This window comes from Pipistrellus hanaki (genome assembly GCF_964339955.1).
Source record: "Pipistrellus hanaki genome assembly, chromosome: 11".
NCBI lineage: Eukaryota > Metazoa > Chordata > Mammalia > Chiroptera > Vespertilionidae > Pipistrellus > Pipistrellus hanaki.
In genome coordinates this window covers 55,711,861-55,736,293 of record NC_140513.1, presented here as the reverse complement: position 1 = coordinate 55,736,293, position 24,433 = coordinate 55,711,861, and the positions used below count along the sequence as shown (strand labels likewise).

The 24,433-nt window shown below is 37.5% G+C and overlaps 1 protein-coding gene across 4 annotated transcripts in view; it reads left to right on the top strand.

Moving 5' to 3' along the window:
* MLLT3 (MLLT3 super elongation complex subunit) overlaps positions 1-24,433 on the top strand; it is a 254,769-nt gene that overhangs the window by 209,718 nt on the left and 20,618 nt on the right. Inside the window, exon 1 of one of the 4 annotated variants that reach the window (XM_084898100.1) lies at positions 9,593-9,914. The exons of the other annotated variants lie outside the window; for them this stretch is intronic. The gene's annotated coding sequence lies outside the window, so the exon portion shown is untranslated. Of the gene's footprint in view, positions 1-9,592; positions 9,915-24,433 lie in introns of those variants that run through there. 4 annotated transcript variants of the gene reach the window in all.

Genomic DNA, 24,433 nt, shown 5'->3' with positions numbered 1-24,433 from the left:
AATTTCCAGTCAAGGGCACATACTTTGTTTGCAGGTTCAGTCACTGGCCCTGGTCGGGGCATGTACAGAAGGCAACCAATCAATGTGTCTTTTGCATACTGATCGATTCTCTCTCTCTCTCTCTCTCTCTCTCTCTCTCTCTCTCTCTCTCTCTCTCTCTTTTACACTTTAAAAAAATCAATGGGGGGATAAGGACACACATGAAATACCTTAATAAAGAAATTTTAAAAAAATTAATGGAAAAAATATCCTCAGGTGAGGATTAACAAAGCAAAAAAACAAAATGAGGGGGACTCTTTGTAATAAGTCCACTGAAGATATTATAATACTACCATCAACGACAGTGTTACAGTGAGCAATATGAATATTTAGCCTTGGAAATGGGAGAAACAAAAGAATAAATATATACTAAAATCTTCACTTTTACAAACTTGCATAATTTCTAGTTGTTAGACACCTATCACTTATCTTCCTTTGATTAACTTCAAAGTTAGAAGTCTACATTTGATAGTGATAAAGAATTTTATATTTTCACCCTGCCTTGTTTTAGGAAAAATATTGTAGCTTATAGAAATAATGCTTATGATTATATTTAAAAGAGGTGGATATGGAAAGTGGATCAGGGGCATAAACATAGGATCTTTTTTATAGGCTGGCATATTTTCCCATGAAATGTTAAATAAATAAATGGATGGATGGATAGATGGGATGGAACAATTATTCCATGTGTTTTAGGCCTCTCTTTGGTCCTCTGAGGCTCAGTTTATGCTGCTCCTTTGATCTAGTCTGATGTTCTTGGTCCCATGCTTTATAGTAACAATTCTCTCAAAACTATCCACTTCCCTGCAAAATAAATATGGGGAGAATCTATACAATCCTTTCCACATAAAGTCAGTCTCTTGTTTATCACTTACATTGGTCATATCTACTTCCTTTTCTTTCCCCACTACTTTTCTCTTTCTTAGAAATGTGTTAGTATTTTCCATGCAAAGACAATTAATCATCTAGATGTGATTTTTTTCCTACAAAATGATTAACCAGTATCAATTGGTTTGTCTCTTACAAAATCTTCTACCCAATTCCCTAGGATCAGGGAAGCAATTCAGTATCAGTGCTTAGCAAACCATTGTCCAAAGTCATTATCAGGGGAACTAATCAATATCTTGACCTGGTGGTAGTTACTTGGGGGTGTACTTATATAACAATTAGTTGAACGATACACCTAGATTTTTGTCTATGAAATATCAAATCTGTCTCACTAATATAGGAAGGAAATTACTTCTTCAACTGCTAATTCGTACTTCTAACTCTGATTTTAAATATTTGAATAGCAGCAAGTTTGCTAGAGTTCTTTGTAAAAGTGAATTATTGAAGCAAAATATTAAACCATAAGCTAAACTGTAAAGTCAGGGATCATATCTAGGTTGCTCAGAACTATTTCCCCAGGGTCCTACCATATTTCCAGACACATAGTAGACATGTAAGAACAAGCCAATAAAAGGTACACTTTTGTATGTACAAAATTTGCTGATATGTTTTACACAAAGGAATTGATTTATGATTGGCGATCAGTATTTTGATCTGATATGTGCATACTTATATCTCTACTTGCATTTTTAAAAAATATATTTTATTGATTTTTTTTTACAGAGAGGAAGAGAGGGATAGAGAGTTAGAAACATCTATGAGAGAGAAACATCGATCAGCTGCCTTCAGTCCGCAGGCCAACACTCTATCCACTGAGCCAAACCGGTTTTGGCTCCACTTGCATTTTACTCCACTATTACTTTTTCTTTTTCAGTTTGCTGATCTTAGTCTTTGTAACAAGGTATTAAGTTATTTTGGAAGCCCCATTTATAGTTATAACCTTGGAGAAAAATTAATGTCCTCCTTTTCAGTTCTCTTTAAACCTACCACTTTTTACCTGCAAATTATATTTTACTAATTTATATGATTCTTTTTTTTAAATATATTTTATTAAATATTAAAGAGAGGAAAGGAGAGAGACAGAGAGCTAGAAACGTCGATGAGAGAGAAACATCGACCAGCTGCCTCTTGTACACCCCCTACCGGGGATGTGCCTGCAACCAGTGTACATGCCCTTGACTGGAATCGAACCTGGGACCCTTCAGTCCGCAGACCGACGCTCTACCACTGAGCCAAACCAGCTTCGGCTAATTTATATGATTCTTAATGTAACTCTATCAAATCTACTACTATTTCATTTGGATAATGTTTTACATTTTATCTGTAGTTCATTGAAAAGGTTACTATCAAATTCATTATTAAATTCTCTTGATTGATTTCCATAACATTTCCATTTTAGTAACTTCCATAATAATTTGATGGTCTAAATGTCCCAAAGCATACAGGCCTTAATTACATTTTGATCTTTAAAAATATAGGTATTGAATCAAATTGCTTTATGGATGGAGTAAGAAAAGGAAGAAACATTGAATGAGCAATTGTCAGTATATATTCACTATAGTTTTCTAAAAACAACTTTATTGAAATACAATTCACACACCTATAGTTCACTCATTTAAAGTGTGTAATTCAGTGTTTTTTAGTATATTCACTGTTGTGCAACCACAATCAATTTTAGTGCCTTTAAAATAAACCTCATACTATTTACTAATAGTTATTATCTTTCAATTTCCTTATCTTCTCTAGCCCAGTCATCCACTAAGCTACTTTCTATCTCTACAGATTTGCCTATCCTAGACAATTCAAATGAATAAAATCACAAAATGCAAGGTCTTTTTTGATAGGCTTTTTTCGCTTAGCATGATATTTTCAAGGCTCATCTGTTTTATATTGTATTATGTACCAGGACTTCATTTCTTTTTATGGCTAAATAATACTTCATTGTGTGGATATACCACATTTTGCTTATCTTTTCATCAGTTGATGGAGATTTGGATTGCTTTCAGTTTGGGCTATTGTGAATAATGCTAGTTTTACATAATGTAAAGGCAGTGTTATTGATTAAATACTGCCTTTAGATCCTTTATCATTATTCAATCCCTGACATTGTTTTTGGTGTAATATTTCTGTTTCTCCTTAACTCTGAGCATCTTGAGAGAGTTTAGATAATTTTGATAGAAGTTCTAGGAGATGGGTTATTTTTCTCTGATTTGGTCTATCATTTAGGTATCCTTAGTACAAAAAACAAGGTAGGTTATTATGTCTGTTGAATCTTTTGCCTAATTTACTATTGGGTTTTCTATTTTGTTATTTTTGTTGTTTTAGTCATGCTTATGTACATTAAATATATACATGGTCATGTGTGCTTATTTCCAAAAAATGTAATACTATTGTATGTTTATACATCTATGTAAAATTTACCTGTTTTAATACTTGAACTTCTGAAACAGTTAATGAATTGGCTCGTCCTGAATGAATGACCTTTGGATAGCCTTCCTGTGGGGTTTGCAGTGGCTTTGGAATTCTAAGTTTATAACTTTTTCCAACTGCCTTTTCCAGGATGTTGCTATATTAGAGGAACTAGCTGTTTATCTGATAAAGAGTAATTTATTTTATTGATGAGACTTTATTTGTACACATTCACAAATATAATTGGCATGGAAACTCAGCTTTCAGGCTAATATATCACAGTTATGTCTTCCACAGTAACTCTGAGAAACTTGGACAACAAGGTCAGAACATTACTCTTTCATGGGATAAAACTGTTTAGTTGCCATAGGACAGATGTCTTAAAGGAACTGAAAACCACATAGCTAGTGAGTGAGGTCATTAAGCATTTTTTTTTTGCAAAAAAATTAAAGTATGTTGCACATATAAATATAGGCCGAGAGAAATAATGTAGTAAATTAGATGAGAGAAATTCAGCTTAACCCATTATAAGCATGACATTGTACCAAGTACCAATAGAGTTGGATCAGCAAACTATAGACCTTGGACCAAATCCAGTGCTCTGCTAGCTTTTGTATATAAAGTTTTATTGAAGCACAGCCATGACCATTTTACATATTGTCTGTGGCTGCTTTCACACTAAAGGGCCATAGCTATGACAGAGACTGTATAGCTTATGAAGTCTAAAGCTTACCATTGGGCCCTTTACAGTAAAAGGTTGCCAATTCCTACATAGAGAGTCTAAAGTAATTGTACTTTATCTCCTCAACCTCATCTTTATCTAGTGGGATTGTAGGGGGAGGTGGCTAACAAATTATATTTATATAACTCAGACACAAAGCAAAAGAAAATAGAATAGTAGAATTGTCAGTGATAAAGAGCATGTAAGAAACATCTTAATGTATTAAGACCATTAGAAGCAGAATTTGTATGTTGGAGAGTAATGGCTATCAGGATAAAACAATACTTGTTGGCATGAAATAATTATCTAGATTCAGTTCAGCACCGTTTGGAATTTCATATGTGTCCAGAAAATGTTGTGGCTGTTACCTGAGGAGGAGAGTGGCCAATGTTAACAGCCATAAAAAGCAGTTGGCATTGCTTACTGGGATTTCTCTGAGGTCTGGAATATTTGGTGAGGTTATATATCCCCTTAGCCGTCTCCTTAGAGCACATTTTTAGATAGAGCTTTGGGGCATCCATGGAATGGGGTCTGTCACCTCCAGTGATGCCTGTGGCAGCTGGAAGCTTCTATTAATAGGCTCTGTCCACTTCTGCAAGGTTCATTACTCTAGTGATTGGGCTTCTAAACAAATCTTGATGACAGGAACCAGACCAGCTCCTTCTTTAGCAAAGCAATAGCTAAGAAGAAGAAAACCGCACCAAGTGCAGAGGCCAACTTGTAAGAAAACTTACTGGCTTCCGAGGGAGTAGTCATGGGACTACTGACCAGAGAGTTATTTGAATAACCCATCTCCCCACTCTTATTCTAACTGCCAACCTTCTTGTTTTTTATAATATTATGTGAAGTATGTCTTCATGTGGTGCTTTTTGGACCCTGTTCACCAAATGGCATGCATCTGCACTTGTTCTCTGTATGGAATACAGAAATGGCAGTGCCAACTGGAAGTGGGAATTTGGTTTCAACCTAAGGGCAGCAGCGGTATCCTACCAGAACTATAGTGGAGTGACAGGCCAGATCACTAAAGGGAGAGATTGGATACAAATATATCAGAAGGAAGAAATTCTGGTTTCCTCCAAAATCCATCTTTTCATTAATACCAGAGAGGGAACATCAAAATGTATCTTGACAGATCAAAATGTCATTTCATGGTGGTCTCAGAATTAGAAGTTTATTCAAATGGATGTTGTACCAATTAATGGTACCTGATTATACGAAACTCCTATGAGTGACTTTTAAAGAAAATAGTAGCCTAAATTAGTGGTCTTCAATCTGTCCTCTCTCCCGCCTCCCTCGGCCCCCTGGGATATTTGGCAATGTCTGGACATTTGTAATTGTCATGACTTGGGCATGTTTATGTGTGTGGGGTGCTACTATTAGCATCTAATGAGTAAATGCCAGGAATGCTGCTGAACAACCTACAATGCACAGGAAAGCCCTCAACAAATAATTTTCCAGCCCAAAATGTCAGCAGTGCCACGGTTGAGAAATTGACTATTGAGCAAAAATTCTTAGGTGAGCTTTTTCTTATTAGGGCAAATTATTAAACCTATCTGAATGCCTTTTGGAAATAAAAGGTGAGTATTTCTTTCTGCTTTAGGAGGTCTCAATTGAGCCAAGAAAATATATTTTGTTATTTTTGTTTTTATATATTTCCAATATAATTATGTAAACATTTTTGAAAAGTAAGAATCCTATCTAATAAAGAAGGAATATGCAAATTGACCATCACACCATTACAAAGATGACGTTGCCCATAGTCACAAGATAGGGGTGCCCAGTCCCCTCAGCCCTGTTGGAGTCCCCCAGTCCTTTCAGCCCCCCTCCCCCATGCAGGGGGGATGGCAGGGGTGCTGTGAGGCTGGACCCACTCTCAGCCCCCCAGCTGCCCAGGGCCGGCCCGAGGCGCAGGCAAGCCACAGATGTCAGCTGCCCATTCACCCAGGCCACCCAAGGCTCAGGTAACCAGGGCCTGCGAAGGCTTGCACTGCCGGCAGTGGCAGCAGTAGCAGTGTGATAGGGGCATTGCCTTCCCCTGATCAATGGGTCACCTCCTGCCCCTGGGGGCTCCTGGACTGTGAGAGGGGACAGGCTGGTCTGAGGGACCCCCCCCCCTCTAGTGCATGAATTTTCATGCACAGGGCCTCCAGTGGTTTTTATAAAGAAAAAAGTAAAACACATCATCCCAGCATTCACTTGAACATTTCTTTCAAGATTGGAAATACCAGAGAACAGAATGGTTAAACCATCAGAATATCCTCTTTAGGGAAACCAACTGAAAGATAGTGGACTTTTTCCTGGGCTTTCATCTGCTTATATTATCTTTTCCAAGCCCTTGTCTTTCAAATGACATTGCCATCCCACAAAGTTTAGGTCATTTTACCAGAAAGTTATTATTTAGACTATAAATATCTGAATACAATTCCCACCATCAATCAGGAAATCTTATGAATCTTTAAGTAGTATGAGGAAAATTTTTGTGAGATTTAAAAAAAAAATATTTCTGTTGTGTATTTGTGAATAACTTAGAGGTTTTTATTTAGTACCTTTCAGAGTGATAGGTTTCACTAAGAGATAAATGTATTTTGTAACTTTCCACTCTGAATCTAGAGATTACTTTTCACTTTCCGGCTGAATTTTTAGTTGATAATGAGATCTGAAAAAGCAATGGAGAGGAAAAGACCAAATATTCTAGACCACCACACAATAGTATCTCTGAACTTCAAAAGCCCCAGGAGGGTGCAGCTGGGGAGTGCTATACTTTCTGTCCTCTTGGTGAGCTAAATTTGGTTTGGCAGAGAATTTTTAGGAGTAAATAAGGCTCTGTGAGTAAAACTTTGCAGTCTTAGCCAAAGAAAACAGACTAGAGATTTGATGACTCTCTTTGATTTATTAGTGCCATATGCAGGGCCTTTTGATCTTCAGGATTTAGTAAACCCAAGGAATTGATATTTATCAGAGCTCCATCACATGGGAAGAAAAATCTTAATTTGCCTGTAATGTTGATACTAACATAATTATCAAACACCTGCATCTGATTGATGATAATTGTGTTAGGTTATATTAAATTTTAATGAGAGGTGGAAGCAAACATTAAAACAAGTTTTTGGGTAGCATTGACATCAGAAATAGTCATTTTTTTTCTTAAGTATATCAAATTTGCTCACTTTAGGATACATAGCAGGTCCTCCAATAAGGTCCTTCTGTTCAACATTATTTTGTTAAAATGTTGATGAGATGCTATAAGAACTTAACTCTTGTTTATATCAATTAGCCTATAGTAACATTGGTTTCATTATACATAGGTTGCAGAACCTATTGACCATATTAAGTGAGGACTTACTGTACAACAAAGCCTCTTACAAGGAGTGCAGGAACTGCATGTCGTAATTGTGGTTTTTAAAGAAAAAAGGGAAATAACTTGACATTGATGATACCACATGCACAGATGTTACATAATAAAGGCTACTTACAATCTTAATTTGTCAGACAACATAAAGAAGTTTCAATTAAGTTTGAGGTTTTACCCCACTTCCGTGTCCCTTTGTAATACTTTTATAAAGTATCATAAACCACAGGACAAATACTTCTGCCATTAAGCCATCAGAATCCATCTGGTTTTTGTCTTTTTTACTTCTAAGACAAGTTAACATATGACAGAAGTATATATGTCTGTAACATTGAGATGAAATATCAAGAACAGTATAATGGTATTACTGTGTTCTTTAAATGGATCTTTTTCTTGAAACTCTTGGGGCCCACATTTTTTTTAGGAGGAAAGGCTTCTGAGTCTCAGTGAGTGAGTTTCGCTTTCTTTTTTTTCCTGTGAATTTTAATTAGTACTTGACCAGGCGATTTATACTTAGATTACCACTTTTTCATTCTTTTCTTTATTTATTCTTTTTGCAAGAAGTCCTTTGTAGAATGTCTTATGCATCTATCTGGTATTAAAACAAGGCATTTTGTCAGCTTCCTCCTTTAAGATTAGTTTGAGCGAAAATAAATTTTGAATCAGCCTTATTTTTTGAAGTGTCAAATCTATTTTAGGGAAGACAATCATAGAGGGAGAGGATAAACAAGCCAAATGGTCTCAGACCTGACTCTTCTTACTTCAGATTTTCACAGTTTTCTTATTGATGATAATGGTAGCTATTTAGTTATCATTTATTCCATGCTCTGTCCTACATGCTTTACTCACATTATCTATATTTCCATAGTAACTATATGAGTTATCACTGGTATTAATTTCTTTTTTTATTTTATTGATTATGGTCTCACATAATTGTTCTTATTCCCCCATTCCCATCCCAAACCCCTCCCTAGATATGTCGTGTCTCCCCCCCCCCCCCCCCCCCGTTGTCCATGGCCACTGGCTAGGCCCATATGTATGCACACAAGTCCTTTGGTTGATCTCTTCCCCTTACCCCCATCCCCCCTTACTTTCCCTCTGAGGTTTGAGAGTCTGATCGCTGGTTCTCTTTCTCTGGGTCTGTTTGTTGTTCATTATTTCCTCTAGATATGTGAGATCATGTGATCCAAGAAATACCCTTGTAAGAACCTAAACTGCAACAAGCCATAATGGTTATGCAAATGTATCAGTCTGTAGTGAGTTCCTTTCTGAGCCAACAGTTCTTTTGCGTCCCAATTTCAAAGCCAGATAGTTCCTTATGTGTACATGCCAGCCATGATATTTCAGATCTGGTTGGTGGACAAATGGCGGTAATGCAGGTCCACCTGTCTCTGGTTTGGTCCGCAGCTGCTGTCTGCTGGTATGCTGAGGTGTCATCAGCATTTTCCCACTTGAGAAGTAAAGAAAGGAGACATGATGTTACTTGGCTAAGGTCACAGAACTAGAATCAGGATTCAAACTAGGCCTGGTATTTCCAGAACCTGAGTCCGAATAATTTTGTTGTTCCATTATTTCCACCTTTACTCTCATATTGAGTTTTCAAAGTATTTTATATTTAGGTTTGAGTACAAAATTCATGTCAAAAGTAAAATATATTTTTAAATCTTTTTTGCCATATATTTTTTTTATAACCTGTCCTTCTACCGTAGAACATTTGGCTTTCTGCATCTCACTAACACATCTTAATATATACATATTATGTTTACTAAAATGTTACTGGAGCCCCCAGTAATAAATAGGTTAACATTCATGCTTGGTATCTCTGTCTTCTAATTCGGCCGCTCTTTATTTGCACAGGGCAACGTGATCCTCAGTGGTGACTTGACCCTGTTCATGGAAGAGGTGCGCTATTCCTGATGGGATGGGCAGGTCTCAGAGTTAGAATACTCTTAAAACAAACTGATCCTGGAGGCTTTATATGGTCATTTCTTAACTAGGTGCTTTGTAAAACTCTGTAGGCTGGAGCAGGGAGTTGACTCAACTGACATTTAAGGGATGAGTCTGGCTTTAGGGAAATGTCCTGGAATACTGAAGCAATGTGATCTGAGAATCCTAAAGAGACAGCTAAGTATTTGACATCTGATCTTGGTAACAGAATGTATGCTTAGCACACATATGGTCATATCAGATGGAAGAAGCTAGTTTCTGAAACAGTTTGGGGGGGTGTGTTTGCTTCTGATTAGCCTGTGTGTGTGTGTGTGTGTGTGTGTGTGTGTGTGTGTGTGTGTGTGTGTGTGTATTGGATGAATGAGCAATTGGGAAGTCATGACCATGTGTTTGCTGTCATTTAAACTGCCAGTCTAATCTAAATATACATGTGGGTGCCTAAGGAGACTTCTTTCTTTTCAAGAGGATCCTTCTTAACAGCTCTCAACTCCCTGCCGACAAACGTGAACTTTGGGGCACTTCTGTTTTCCCGAGGGGCTGCTCTGTTTTCTTTTAAATAAGGTGAGGAGGACTTCTTTGCTTGCTGTGTTTCTGATTTTCAAAGGCCAGGAGAATGTAAAGTTTATTTGCCGTAAACAGGACCCTCGTAGGAAAGATGGCTTCTAGGATGTTAACATAAGGTAGTGAAAGGTGGGAAGGTGAGAGTGATGAGATGAGTGAAAAAAAGCCACAGAGGGTTTCAGGAAAAGACCTAGAAGAATTCAGGAAAACTTTATCCATGTTAGATCACTGATGTTCGTATAACATGCTTTAACCTATCATTAAAAAATTAGAAAAAATCTTTTAAAAGAGGAGGTATGGTTTTTAATATTTCATTTTATAATGAGTCCTAGTGCACCCTCCCCCCTACAAGACTCATGTAAAGTAGGAAAAAAATAACTTTTTCTTCTGACTTCTAAGTATTTAGATGGATTTTATCTACCTAGGGATTATTGAAATGCATATTAAAGAAATTGGAGGTTTTTTTTCTATTCATGACTTGTATTTACACTACCTTTTATTTTCTAAGAAACTCTAAGGATTAGACTTCTAAATATCTAACTGATCTGAAATGAATCTTTGAATCATACTGTTCCATTTTGCCATAATTATATAGCTTATATTTTGAAAAGCCATATAACCAAAATGTTTTTTCTTTTCCCATTCACATGTGCAAATATAGCACAGTGTAAAATTTAACTTCCAAAAACAAACAAACAAACAAAAAAAACCCACACCCCCTGTCATCTAATCACTAGAGTATGTGATAAAAATTAGTTATCACTTAATTACACAAGGAAATGTTGTTTCCTTGAGAGACTATCTTATTTTCTAAAAAAATATTACTAGTATGTAAATTCTTACATGTATTTAAATTTTAACTTATTTAATATTTATACTATTGCCTGTTTTAATAGAATTTGGCTTATAGATTAATACATATGACAAATATAAACCAAGATAATTTAAATAACAGCATTCATTCAAAATTAGGTGAATTTTACACAGGGCAATAAGGTCTATCATTTTTTCCCTAGAGAAATATGAGAGTTATGTAGTCTTATATTTGGAATATCACAGCATGCACATTCATTAGCAAGAATAAAGTCTCTTGGAACTATATTCCAGGAACATTTATCATATGGGTCTCTATAAATTAAATGCAATCACTTGATGTCCAAATAGTTAGTTATGTATACATATACAAAGTAATTTCATGTAAATACGAAATGATAAATTTGTTTTTCTCATGGGGCAGAACATAATTGTTTTTATCCAGACATGGAAATATCTAAAGGCGTAAGAAACTTTGTTTTGCACTACATTTCTTTTTTAAATGTTTTCATTCCAGCATAATTTCAGAGAAAACAGAAGCTGGTCATAACAAATCCCATTCATCCTGGGAAGAGTCAAAGTTAGAAAATTCTAGTCTCTAGCATGATGGTGGCAGCTTAGTGCTCTTTCAGAACTAGCTTCCCCTCTTCCTCCTCCTCCATTGCTTAGCCCACACACTCAGGGAATAGTGCAATTTGCCCAGTTCACCACGAAACTTATGAGAATAACAATGTCAGTATTTCTAGTTTTCCTTCAGATTTTTAGTTTATGAGAAAATGCCACTTTCCAGACTAATTTGACTTTCAGGTTTCTGGCAGCCAGCTGGTAACGAGGGCATGATCGATCACACATTTCACATTGTTCATGAGATAAGAACCAATCTCTTAGGAGGTGTTTAAGTCAAATGTGATCTAGTAGAAAGAAGGGTCTGTGTTTTCTCCTTGCTTTTCAGCACATGGTCTTTTAAGTGTAGTAACCTTGGCTATGTAGAAAATGTTCCAAAAATTTTTAAATATAATGTATATATTTGAAACACTTACACACGTGTGTGAAGAGCAAGGTGTATAGAATTGAGTTGTTCCTATATAATGATTTTATGACTAGAAAACGCTCATGTTCCATGAAGATTAAAAACAAGTGTGGGCTTTTAAATCACTCTTGAAATATTGAAATCGAATGGGTTTCTGAGGATCAATTCTGAAACGGTTCGAAGCCATCCACTGAGAATGCTGTAAATCATCTGTGCCGTTGCTCTAATTGAACAGCGTGGATCTGAACCCTCATTAACTTGTCTGGGAGGAAAAGTGAGGAGAGCAAGGAAGGGGCCGAGGAGAAGACCTTTAGCTGGTGCTGTCCTAAGCTGCCATTGTTGAAGGACATCCTTTGAGCTAATTTCAGTCCCATTAAAAAAAAAAAAATCTATTTAGTGATTAGTAACCAGTGGATAAGAGCAAGAAAGCCCAAGTGAATAAAGGTCATAAATACTGAAGTCCTTGGGATAACAGCCTGTAAAACTGTCAGAAAGCATTGCTTAAGTGACAAAAGATAGCCCAGAATAACAAAAAGTATGCACTCACTAGGCCATACTCCATATTCATGGACAGGAGACATAATTTAGTTTTCCTCAGAAATATAAGTTCTTGAACCTAGTACCTGCTCTACTTTATTTGTTTTGTTTTGGATGGTGTCTATTTGGTTTTAATTTATGGTTGATTACATTTTCCAGTAGGAATCATGAAGCCTGTTTAAAGATAGCTGTGTTTCCAAAAGTAGAACTGTGATTACTGAAATGTCTGTTTAGATCCATCAAGATCTCCTTACTTGCTAGGAATGTCTAGCCTAACTAGAGTGAGTGGGTGAGCATGTGTGTGTATTTTTAAAAGGCATATGGTTAGGAATTAGATACTGACAAGTGTCTTTCTCTTATTTTTAAGTTAAAGTCTAAAGTTCACAATCCTTAAATACTTCTCCCTAAGGGAAAAATAAATTAAGTAAAAACAGAAGAATGTAAACCTTACATTACAAACTATTTTGTTATTAATGCTCAATATTGATATAACAGATGACTAAAGTCTTACCAGCCAGTACTTTAAATTTGTTTTCAGGCTTAGAGAAAATTCAAGATGATGGAATTGGAGGTCTTTATTCTAAACTCCTATTGTTCGGTGGTGATGATTTTGTGGCATTTGAATGACAGTGTTAGCCTTCAAAATGATAAATTCTACAGTTTTACAGTATAACCTCCAAATGTGTGTTTTTGAGATGCGTGTTCAATGTATTTAAAGTGTTGTGCTTCCTGAAGTTAGAGAATTGTATCAACTTAGAAGTATTTGCTTCTCAGCACCCTGGCTGTGAGAACTGGAGGTGTCATTCACTTGAAGGGGGCAGATGTTAAAGGTTCTCGCCCCTGCCTCCCTAATCCCAAACACCCTTGAAGAAGAGAAACGTTCTGTTACCCAAATAGGCATCTTTCTGATGGTGAGAAAAGGCGATAAAAGGCAGTAAATCTGCCTTCTCATTATGAAGTACAACAATAGATTGATTTATGAAGAAAAGCAACTGTTAGGCTTATATAAGATGTGTGCATGGGGATGTAGGTTTTTTTAGGCCCAATAAGCAGTAGCATTCATCCCATTCTTGACAAGAATCTAATATTGCTAATAGGGAATGTGTTGGTTTTAAATACCACATTTTAAAAAGGGGTACACTGAGAACAAAACAAAACAAAAAAATCTACCTCCTAATGTTTTCACAGGAGAACAGTCTCTTAAATGTGCTGCACCTTTTTTTTTTTTTTTTTTTTTTTTTTTGCTATTTAAGTTTATTTTCATAAGAAAGGGACTTAAAACTTTTGGTTAGTACTTGACATTTTAAATAAAAGTGAATGTAAGTGTAGCCTATTTAGATGTTAAGCTGTTCATAAAAAATTTTGGTTTCTCTTGATACTATATAATTTCAGCACACACTATAAAATTGGAGTCTCAAAGGATGCCCACAATGAGGATGATTTCAAATTTCAGGGAGGGAGGGCAGGTCATATATATAAAGTATTTTGCATTTCTTATGTTCACATTTATGCACACTATAAAATATTTTAAATAAGCTTATATTTAACAAGGAACTATATTATAGCATTTCCGTTTAACTTAAAAATTAAAATTTTAATCTCTGTGTCAATTTTGAGCATAAAATATTATAAATATACAAACATTGGATAGCCTCAAAGTAAATTATAGTAATACTGCCTTGCACACTTAGCCCATATCACTCCTGAATTTGAAATCTATGTTATAGAACTAAAGGTAAATTGTAGAACTAAAACTGATAATTGTCTATAGAGTCAGTATAAAAACTTATCTCTCTTAGAAAATATATACCTCCAATAAACGTATATTTTGAAATTGTAGTAATAGCTATACTAACATTATGAACAAGAAAGCATATATAACAATTTTAAAATTTAAAAGGAAAAAATAATAAGTATGAATAAAGTTTCTATTGTTTTCTTTTACTTCTGTGGATTATCATATATACATCCATGTGTACACCAGTGATTTTCAATGGGTATGCTGCAAGAATTTTTAAAATATGCAATAACGGACTATATAGTCAGGGGCACTGACCTCTTTTCCCTTATTGTCAAATAAAAAGAAAACAACAGCCAACACAACAAAAGCTGTCCAGTGTGAATGAATCAAAATTAAATCTAGCCAACCCTGTGTTTTTGGTGGTTGAGGATCGACTTATGAACCAGTCAAGGCAGATGCCCAGGTTATAAACTCTATCCCTCTATGGGGGCATGCAGGAGGCGGTTGATAATTGTTGTTTCTCTCTCTCCCTCTTTCTTCCTCTCTTGAAATCAATAAATACATATATATATTTAAAAATTTTACCGATTTTTGTCAGATCAGCAAAAGGTATATATTTTTGCTGTGCTACAGAATTTTAGTAATTAGTTTATGTGTGTCACGACATGAAAAATGTTGAACATTGCTGTTGTATGCCCACAGCCAAGGAACTTTGAATGGCCTGATCGAGAAGAAAAGCTTCAAGTATGTTGTCTGGAAAATGGACTGTTATTCTAATTAGTAAGATAGAAGGCTTATAAAGAAATATCCTTGCAGCTATTGACAGTCTTTATGTTATAGACTGATAATGAGAAATGTTACATTTTTGAACCTGGTGATGATTGGACAGTTTTAAATCAACATTTTTTTCCTTTGGTCATTTTGGAAGTCAGAGTACCAGGAAAATAAGGTCTTAACAACAAAAAGAGAAAGAGAGAGGGAGAGGGAGAGAAAGAGAGAGAGGGAGGAGAGGGAAAGGGAGAGGAAGAGGGAAAAAAAGAGAGAGAGGGAGAGGGAGAGGGAGAGGGAGAGGGAGAGGGAGAGGGAGAACTCTTGCTCCTGCTGTGACAGTAAATCTAAGCTTCACATTTAATGGGGAAATTCTCTGAGATTGTCAAATGATTAAAGTTAATAAAGCTTCTTGACATTTGTGTAAGCCTACAAAGATACTATTGGTGTCAATCAAATGTCCTATCACCATTTTAAAGTGAGTCATTTTTTAAAAAGGTCTAAAGTTAATAAAGAAATGCAGTTAAATATTTTGTCAAGATGATCTTTTTAGGTGTACCTATGCTTTAGTTCATTTTAATTAATTAGCACCTTTATGACACCTTTAGTTTGTTCTATTTAAGGTACTTTAATACTTAAAATTTTATAATCCAAAACAGAGCATAAACACAAGTAATATATTTTTTAGGATTTGGGGGTCACTGCCCTTATACAGTGACCCCCAAAATGTATACATACTTAGAATAATTAGAATAATTATTAATTTTAATAGGTTAAATATGAAAAGAAAGAAACATCAAGTGAGCTATTAGTTGTAAAGTGTGTATACTTTGGGGGACACCCTATATAGAGAGAATACACAATACTTTTCCATTCTTTCCGGCTTTCTGTAGTCTGCACAGGTGGGTTATTTCATGAGTAACTGAATACGTAGTTGTTCTGTCAGTGATTTCAGGACCTTACAGTTAACTGATGAGGTGTTTTGATGTTCATGGATCTGTTTCAATAACAGTTAATTATGAAGAAATTCTGCAGGAAACTCCCCCCCCTCCCCAATTTCTCTTTCATGTAGCATTATAGCTTGAGAGACCTTTTCACTTGTAACTTTTCACCTTCTCTACACACCACCTTTAATACACATTAATGACCAGTTGTGAAGCTCAACTTTTACGCGCACAGTCTTTTTGTTCAAGGAACAGTAACATGCTTATAGGTGTACAGCTGTAAATGGTCTGTTTTCAGACGATTTCTCATTCCTAAAGTTCTTAACAAGAGAGCGATTTTAGAATACATCTGGCACCACATACACTATCTTGCAACAACTGGGTATTTTGACCGATCACATGTCCTGACCACAATAGTCAGTAGCAGCCTTCAAAGTACAACTGGTGATGAGAGATAAAAGACTAAGGCTCTCCTGTTAAAATAGAGGAAGCTAACAGAAAATTACAGCCATCCCTAAGTGTGGAACAAGGTCTTAGGGAAAGATTTCAAGGTCCTTATTCCCAAAGGCCATTTCATTTCCTAATGGGATTTTATGTTCTCAGACGGGATGATGGGTACAAATGATGACAACATTTAATAATAATAATAATAATAATAATAATAATAATGATGATGATGATGATGACAACAATAGCAAAGCAAATGAATTTGTAAAAACAGAGGCACCTCAATATAAAGCCAACTATCTCCAGCATCCAGGATGATTTTTGTCTGTAAGTTGAAAATATAACAGAAATAAGGACCTTTCCTGTTTTGCTAACGGTAGAGAAGGGTAATTCTTAAGATCTTAGTCTGTTAGCAGAAAAGGATGCTCATAAAAATAGCTTTTAGTAATTTAAGGACCCAAGAGGCTTAAATAGAATTGTAATGTAACATCAAATTCATCCAACTTGCCATAATACTTACAAATGGAGAGGGTTTGCCAAAGGAGGAAGGGTCTTCCCTGTGGTCACAGATTAAAGTACTGTCTAGAAATAAAGATTGCCATCTCCTATTCCATTGTCCATATTCCAGTTTCACCTTGCTTCCAAAGAAAGAGCTGTTGTCAGGTTATTGAAAGCGTTATTTGTTCCTGGGAAAAGAGAGAGTAGATTGCCTTTGAAGGCAAATAAAATAGATGATTGTGGTGTGTTCCTGATGGGGTTGTCAGTCCTCTTGATCAGTGCCAATAAAGTTAAGAGGCTTAGGACAGTTCAGAGGAGAAACTTTCTTGCTTTTATAAGCAAAGCTATCAAAGTAGTGAGGTCAGCAGCCAGGATCACTGTAGTATCGGTTGAACAAATGTTCAGGAGCATTTGATACAGACACATTCAGACCTAAAGATGAGAGGTTTGTTTTACTACGGGTTTGCTCAGATGTCCATTATGGATGTGGGATATTCAGTACATCTTTCACAGTCACATAGAAAGCTTTGTTCCCTATGTTGTAAATAACTGTTAGTGTGTTCAGAACTGCTTTAAATTAACTGCACTTTTTCAAAGTTAATAGCTGTCATGGGGGGGGGGGGAAACCACTGGATTAAAAGATAGAACACTTGGTTCTAATCTGCCTAAATATTACCCACTGATCACTTTATCTTTTTGTACTTCAGTTTCGTCATCAATAGAATGGGGAGAAAAAAAGTGTATCCTGCTGTCTTAGTCAGCTTTGGCTGCTATAAAAAACACCATGGACTGGGTTGCATAAACAACAGGGTTCATTTCTTTTATTGCTGAAGCTGGGAAGTCTAAATCAGGGTGCTGGCTGGTTTGGTTCCCCTGTGAGGACTCTCTTTTTTGGGTTACAGCTAGGTGCCTTTTCACTGTGTCTTCATATGGGAAGGGCAAGAGAGGGAGCAAGCTCTCTGGCGTCTCTTCTAAGTAAGGGCACGAATCCCCTCCTGATAGCCCTACCTGCATGACCTCATATAAACCTAATTACCTTCCAAAGGCCCAACTCCAAATACCATCACCCAGAGGTAAAGACTTCAAAATATGAATTTTGGAAGGACACCTTCAGTCCATAACACTTTTCCTTGCTCATGGTAGAACAAATGAAATAATGGATATGATAGAGCTACACAAAAATACATTAGGAGGTTATAGTTGATAGTTGTAGACAGATGTTTGTCCAATCTTTTTTTCTTTAAAAAAATATATTGATTTTTCACGAAGAGGAAGAGAGAGGGATAGAGAGTTAGAAATATCGATGAGAGAATCATTGATCAGCTGCCTCTTGCACACCCACTACTGTGGATGTGCCTGCAACCAAGGTACATGCCCTTGACCGGAATCAAATCTGGGACCTTTCAGTCCGCGGGCCAATGCTCTATCCATTGAGCCAAACCAGTTTCGGCTGTCCAATCTTTTTTTTCATACACCTTTATATATAATAAAGTTTTGTGCTTTTAGCATATCTATTTTGAAGCAATTAACATAGAACCAAATGGAAATAAAAGTTCTCTTCTTTCCAGCCTTTTGACAATTCACTCTTGCGTCAATCGTTTCAGATTAATTTAACCTAAGAGCTATTTTATAACTTTTCAATACTTGTTTGTTTGCTTAACTTTGACCTTAACCTTTTATTGACATAGTTCTCACAATACATTACCTATTAATGGAAATCGTTAAGCAGAATGTATTAATATGAAGAACATTTCCCACAGTTGCTTAGAATGTATGTTATATGTCCTTTTTCTTTACAATTAATTGTATATTTTAAAATTGAGTTGGGTTATAAAAGTTTTTTATAGAAGAGAAATTAAATGAGGTAGCCTTTTTTCACTTTTATTGAGATATAATTGACATATATTCGTTAAGGTTATAACAGTGATTTGATACATGTGTATGTTGTGAAATGATTGCCACAATAAGTTTAGTTAACATCTATTAGTCCTTAAAGTGTCTTTTTTAAAATTTAAATTCTTTATTGTTTAAAGTATTACATATGTCTCCTTTCCCCCCCATTGACCTCCCCCAGGCCATTTCCACCCCCCAGCATATGCCCTCACCCCCCTACTATCTGTGTCCATTGGTTATGCTTATATACATGCATACAAGTTCTGTGGTTTGATATCTTACATGTCTCTCTCCTCCCATCACCTCCCACCGTGGCTTCCCTCTGTGGTTAGACTGTCTGTTGGATGCTTCCACGTCTCTGGATCTGTTTTTGTTCATCAGTTTATGTTGTTCATTATATTCCACAAATGAGTGACTTCATGTGATATTTATCTTTCTCTGGCTTATTTCACCTAGCATAATGCTCTTTATCCATGCTGTTGCAAATGGTAAAAGTTGCTTCTTTTTAACCTCAGCTTAGTATTCCATTGTGTAGTTTTTTAATCCACTCATCTGCTAATGGCCACTTAGGCTGTTTCCAAATCTTAACTATGGTGAATTGTGCTGCTAAGAACACAGGAGTGCATATATCCTTTCTGATTGCAGTTTCTGATTTCTTGGCATAATTCCTAGAAGTGGGATTCCTGGGTCAAATGGAAGTTCCATTTTTATTTTTATTTTTTTTAAGAAACTTCATACTGTTATCTATAGTGGCTGCATCAGTAGTTTTTTTTTTTTTTTTTTTAATTTCTTTATTGATTAAGGTATTACATATGTGTCCTTATCCCTCCATTACCAGTGGTGTTTTTTTATGCCAGGCAAAAACAAAGTGTCCGATTATAAGTTTTAATGAAGGAAAGACTAAACTGACAAAACCTAGTATTTCAGTCACTCATGAAAATTGAACAGAAAAGTAAATAAAGTGTACCATATTGGTCTTTTCTTCTTTGAGTAGTACTCTTAACACAGTCTCTCTGGATATCTGTGCAAATAAAAGATAATCTTTATTGTATTTTTCCCTAAACTAGATATACATTTTATGAAAGAAATGGAGCAATGTGTCTAAAATAATTTCTGTTTTACTTATTATACTATAGTCTCCCCTTTTTCCTGAGGAAAGGTGTATATTATTCTCTCCCCTTCCCCTTTTTAATTTTGATTGGTTTAAAGATCAAGTTGGAATTGTGTTTATAAATATAGTTGCTTATTAGACAAGATGAAACAACTTTTATCTTCTGATTGCCTAAGGAGGAAGTCTGCTCCCAGTGTTGGGAACATGCTTTTTACAAGCCTTCTCGTGTGACCTACCTTGACAGGTGTTCTCTTTGAAGCACTTAACTTTTAGGAGTTGTAAACATGTGGTTTTTCTTACTTGTCTTGGACAAAAGTAATCCTCCATAGAAAATCCATTACAAAATGATTTTGCATAGCCACTTAATGTTGAAGATTGCATTGCAAATCTTGGTAAGTCCATTGTTTTGGTAGTAAAGATTTATCTTGGTTTAGGCCACAGAGGAGTTGGATCTATTGTAGCAAGCAAAGGTTGATTAGCTATTATAATAGCAATGGGCTAGGAGTTTGATTTTATAATACCAATGTGACACTTCTATATGAGCAGTCTTCCCAAAAACATACCAGCAAGCTATAGAATTTGAAATCCTTAAGCCTATACTTTTATCACTTGGGCACCCACTCCAGAAACTTCATGCCTAGTGTTTGATTACTCAGAAGGTCAGCTGTGCATGTGCTTTAGGGCCGTGGTCGGCAAACTTCGGCTTACGAGCCACATGTGGCTCTTTGGCCCCTTGAGTGTGGCTCTTCCACAAAATACCACGGCCTGGGTGAGTCTATTTTGAAGAAGTGATGGTAGAAGAGGTTTAAAAAAATTGGCTCTCAAAAGAAATTTCAGTCATTGTACTATTGATATTTGGCTCTGTTGACTAATGAATTTGCCGACCACTGCTTTAGGGCATCAGCAAGAAGACACAAAACATTTTTTTTTTTTTTTTAGTGGGGACAATTTTGATATTCCAAAAGCATGTATCAAATTAGGGGAAAAATCAGAACCTCGTTGAAATTCCCCACACTTCGGTTTTGGCACATACCTTCATAGGGCAGTGGTCGGCAAACTCATTAGTCAACAGAGCCAAATATCAACAGTACAACGATTGAAATTTCTTTTGAGAGCCAAGATTTTTAAACTTCTTCTAACACTAGAACAACTATGTTCTAGTAAAAAGCCTGCTCAGATTGGCCAGAGTCAGAGAGGCGGTCTATTAAAAAAAGAACTGGTGTTGCCTCGGAAGTGGGGGGTAGTCTTATACAGCGAATATAGGCCTAAACCTATGTTTTAACTGTAAAATTAGGGGGTCGTCTTATACGCCAGAAAATATGGTAGCCCTGTTTGTGTGAATACTAGAGGCCCTGTGTACAAAATTTTGCACAGGTGCAGCCCCTAGGCCTGGCCAGCGATCATCTGGTATGAAAGGGCAGGTCCCAGTTGACCTCTGGGCCCTAGGCAGCACCTGGGTCCCTGGGTCCTCATGTGCCCCTGTCCATCTGAGTCATTGGGTCCCCCACCTGATTCCCTCAGCGTCTGGGAGCCAGGCAGTGGCCCCACCCTTGATGCCACTGCTGGTCACCATCTGCAGGGTGATCAGTGGGGCAATTGGGCCTCGCTGGCACCTGCCTTGGCCTGGCACCACCAATTACCAGCTCCACCATCCCACCATGGTTCAGCTCTCGTTGGGGCCCACTGGGTCCAGCAGCACCTCCACTGCTGCCTGCTGCCAGCACAGTGTCACTGATGCCCAATATGTTCCGCACTGCCCCCTGGTGGTCAGTGCACATCATAGCGAATGGTTGAACTAGGGGATAATTTGTATATTAGGCTTTTATTATATAGGATTTTGTAAAGCCAATAATCTTTCCTACTTTATATAATCATCCTGAATTTGTGTTTTTGGAGGGTAAATCTGATTTTTACAAAATAAAATACAGATGTAAGTGAGCTACAGCTCTGTTTTGTTGGATTGATCAAATGTAAGACTGTCAGCCTCATCTAGTAGCAGAATGGCTTTTTTGAGCAGTTAACATCTTGTTGAATTCTCTCCTGGTCTCTCAGGCTAGTTTGAAGTCTATCCACCAGGACATGCTTGTACATGCTTTATAAACGTTTTGTTGAGTGTTAGCTATATTCTGTCAAGGTGCTTTTTTTGTAAAAACGCTTTGAAGAGTATGCAGGGATGCTATCTCTGGATAAATCAATGTTCCCAATTTTTCTCATGGTGCTTTTTTCTTTTATGCCATGTTAAGTTGAAGATATACTAAAAAACATTTTGTTTTGCCTTTAGAAAAAAATGTGTGATTAACCTAGTATGAATGGTGTTCAATGTGGATTTTTCATATTATTTTTAAGCTTTTAAAATATAAACATGCCTGGACCCCCACACCAAACCTATTGAATCAGACTCTCTTGATGTACAAAATCCCTCCATCTGATTCATATTCATGGCTATGAATCTCTAGGTCCATGGTCGGCAAACTGCGGCTCGTGAGCCACATGTGGCTCTTTGGCCCCTTGAGTGTGGCTCTTCCACAAAATACCAGGGCCAGGGTGAGTAAATTTTGAAGTGGTGGCGTTAGGAGAAATTTAAGTTTAAAAAAATTGTCTCTCAAAAGAAATTTCAATCATTGTACTGTCGATATTTGGCTCTGTTGACTAATGAGTTTGCTGACCACTGCCCTAGGTCCTTGATCAGTAGTCTCTCAAGTATGGTTGGTCCATAAAACAGCAGCAGCAGCAGCATCACCTGGGAATTTGTAAGAACTCTGGGTTCTCACCCCCATCTCAGACTTCTAAATGAAGCTCTGGGGTGGGGTTTGGTGGGCTAACAGGTCTGGCAGATGATTCAGTGCCCATGGAAGAGAATCCCTCCTTTATCCAGAGATAGCACTATTCATCTGGAAGACAATTCAGGGCTCCTCAGCTCCAACATTTCACGAGTCCTTATCCTGGTTTCAGAAAGCTTCTAGGACGTTTGCTGTTTACCAGTCAACAGTTTATCCTTCTCTACCTACTTCTGTGGTATTAAGCTTTCTACTTTAACAGTCTCATTGTTTAGCATGCGTCTTCTGCTATAAACCTCCTCCAATGCTTTGTGGATGAGGCAGAGTGTTAATGGAAAAGGTTGAATTTAAAAAGCCTTCCTCCCCACCCCCCCGCCCCCCCCCCCGTCGTATTATGTTTTTTACTCTTTGTCAGTTTTCTAATGGTTAGCAACTGTGAAATGATTAACCTTGTGGATGGTTAAGAAGCTAAAGAAGGCTGCCTGCCAGTTTGGTTCTGCCATGGCCACGATGCTGGAGACAGATGGTTCAGGTTTAGCGTGGGGCAGTTGCAGAGATGGCCACCACCCTCTCTTGCTATGCTCATTAGTGTCACTCCTAGCACACAGCTCTGGTAGAACGGCTCCTTTAAGTCCAGCGCCAACGTGTGCTGTTCAGACAGGATGGGGAGTCAGCTCTTTCCCCTCACTCGAAGGAAACCCCTTTCTTGGCACCCAGATGGTTTCCAGAGCTATAACAAAAAATTAATACAGTTTGCAGACACTTTTCATGGCTGGAGAGAGCAGCTTGGCGAGGCAAGGGAGTGAGGGCAAACCGAGGGAGAAAAGGTTTGCATCTGGCCACTGCGCATAAACGCTGACTGGACGCCCTTTCAGTTGTGTAACCCTCCGTGATGCCTCGCAGTGGAAGAGCCACTCGACAGAAACGAGGGGCGAGGCCTCGCACGGGCCTGTGTGCTTGTAAACCAGCGCTTCTCTGCGGGCCGCAGACGGCAACGTGCAAAACACGGTCCTGCAAATATCAAGCACATCTTGCCGTGGTGAAGGGCTGGTGGGCCGCCTGCTGCTCATTAGAGGTCCTGTCTGGCTCTTTTCCTGCAGAGTGAGTGGTAGATTGCTGACACCTGTTTTCCCATCCAGCCCGAGGATGTGAAGTGTGCGACAGGAATGCCTGAAAGTGCTTCCTTGTGTCCCAGCCTGTGAGCGTGGTGTTGCTTGGAGCGGAGGGGGTGGGGGTCCAGTGCCGGGAGGAGGGGAGATGAGGAAAATCCGTGGTGAGACATTGCCATCTAAACAGAACTGAGGTTTTCAGCCTCATTTAATGGCTTCTGATTGTGCTCTTAAATTTGTCTTCCACGTGGCATTGATAAACTTGGGCACCTATTGAGCAAAGTAAAAAGATGCCTCTTGTACATGAGAAGACCTCCAATATTTCTTAAATAACCTGAGTATGAGGTTGAGACTGTGAGAACGTTAGACATAGGATACAAATAGCCTGCACGACCAAATTTATCAACCTTATTAGGTTATTCTAGAATAAATTTGGCCTTAAATTTGGCTTTAAATGTGTTGATGGTATGATCAGTTTCTCTGCATAATTCTGAACATGTATTTGCTCTTCCCATCCTCACTGGCATATGCTGCCTTCAGTCACAGGTACAGAGTGCTTGCTGTATGCAGTACAGTATGCTGAGTATGAGGGGTTAGGAAGAAGCACAGGACAAAAGCCCCTACTCCTCATTTTTCAAGTGCTGGCAATCTCCTGGAGAGAAATGACACACATCAGAAATAGCATAATACTGCAGCATATCTGATGAGCACAGAAATGGTCCGTATTTCCAGTGGGGGTAGGGAAGGAGGAGAACTCAGAGTTAATTGGGTGGATCAAGGAGTCTGTGGCCCTCGTTCTGATATTAGAGGATGAGGAGAATTCTCTAAGAGGGAAAGAATGAGGTTTGTGT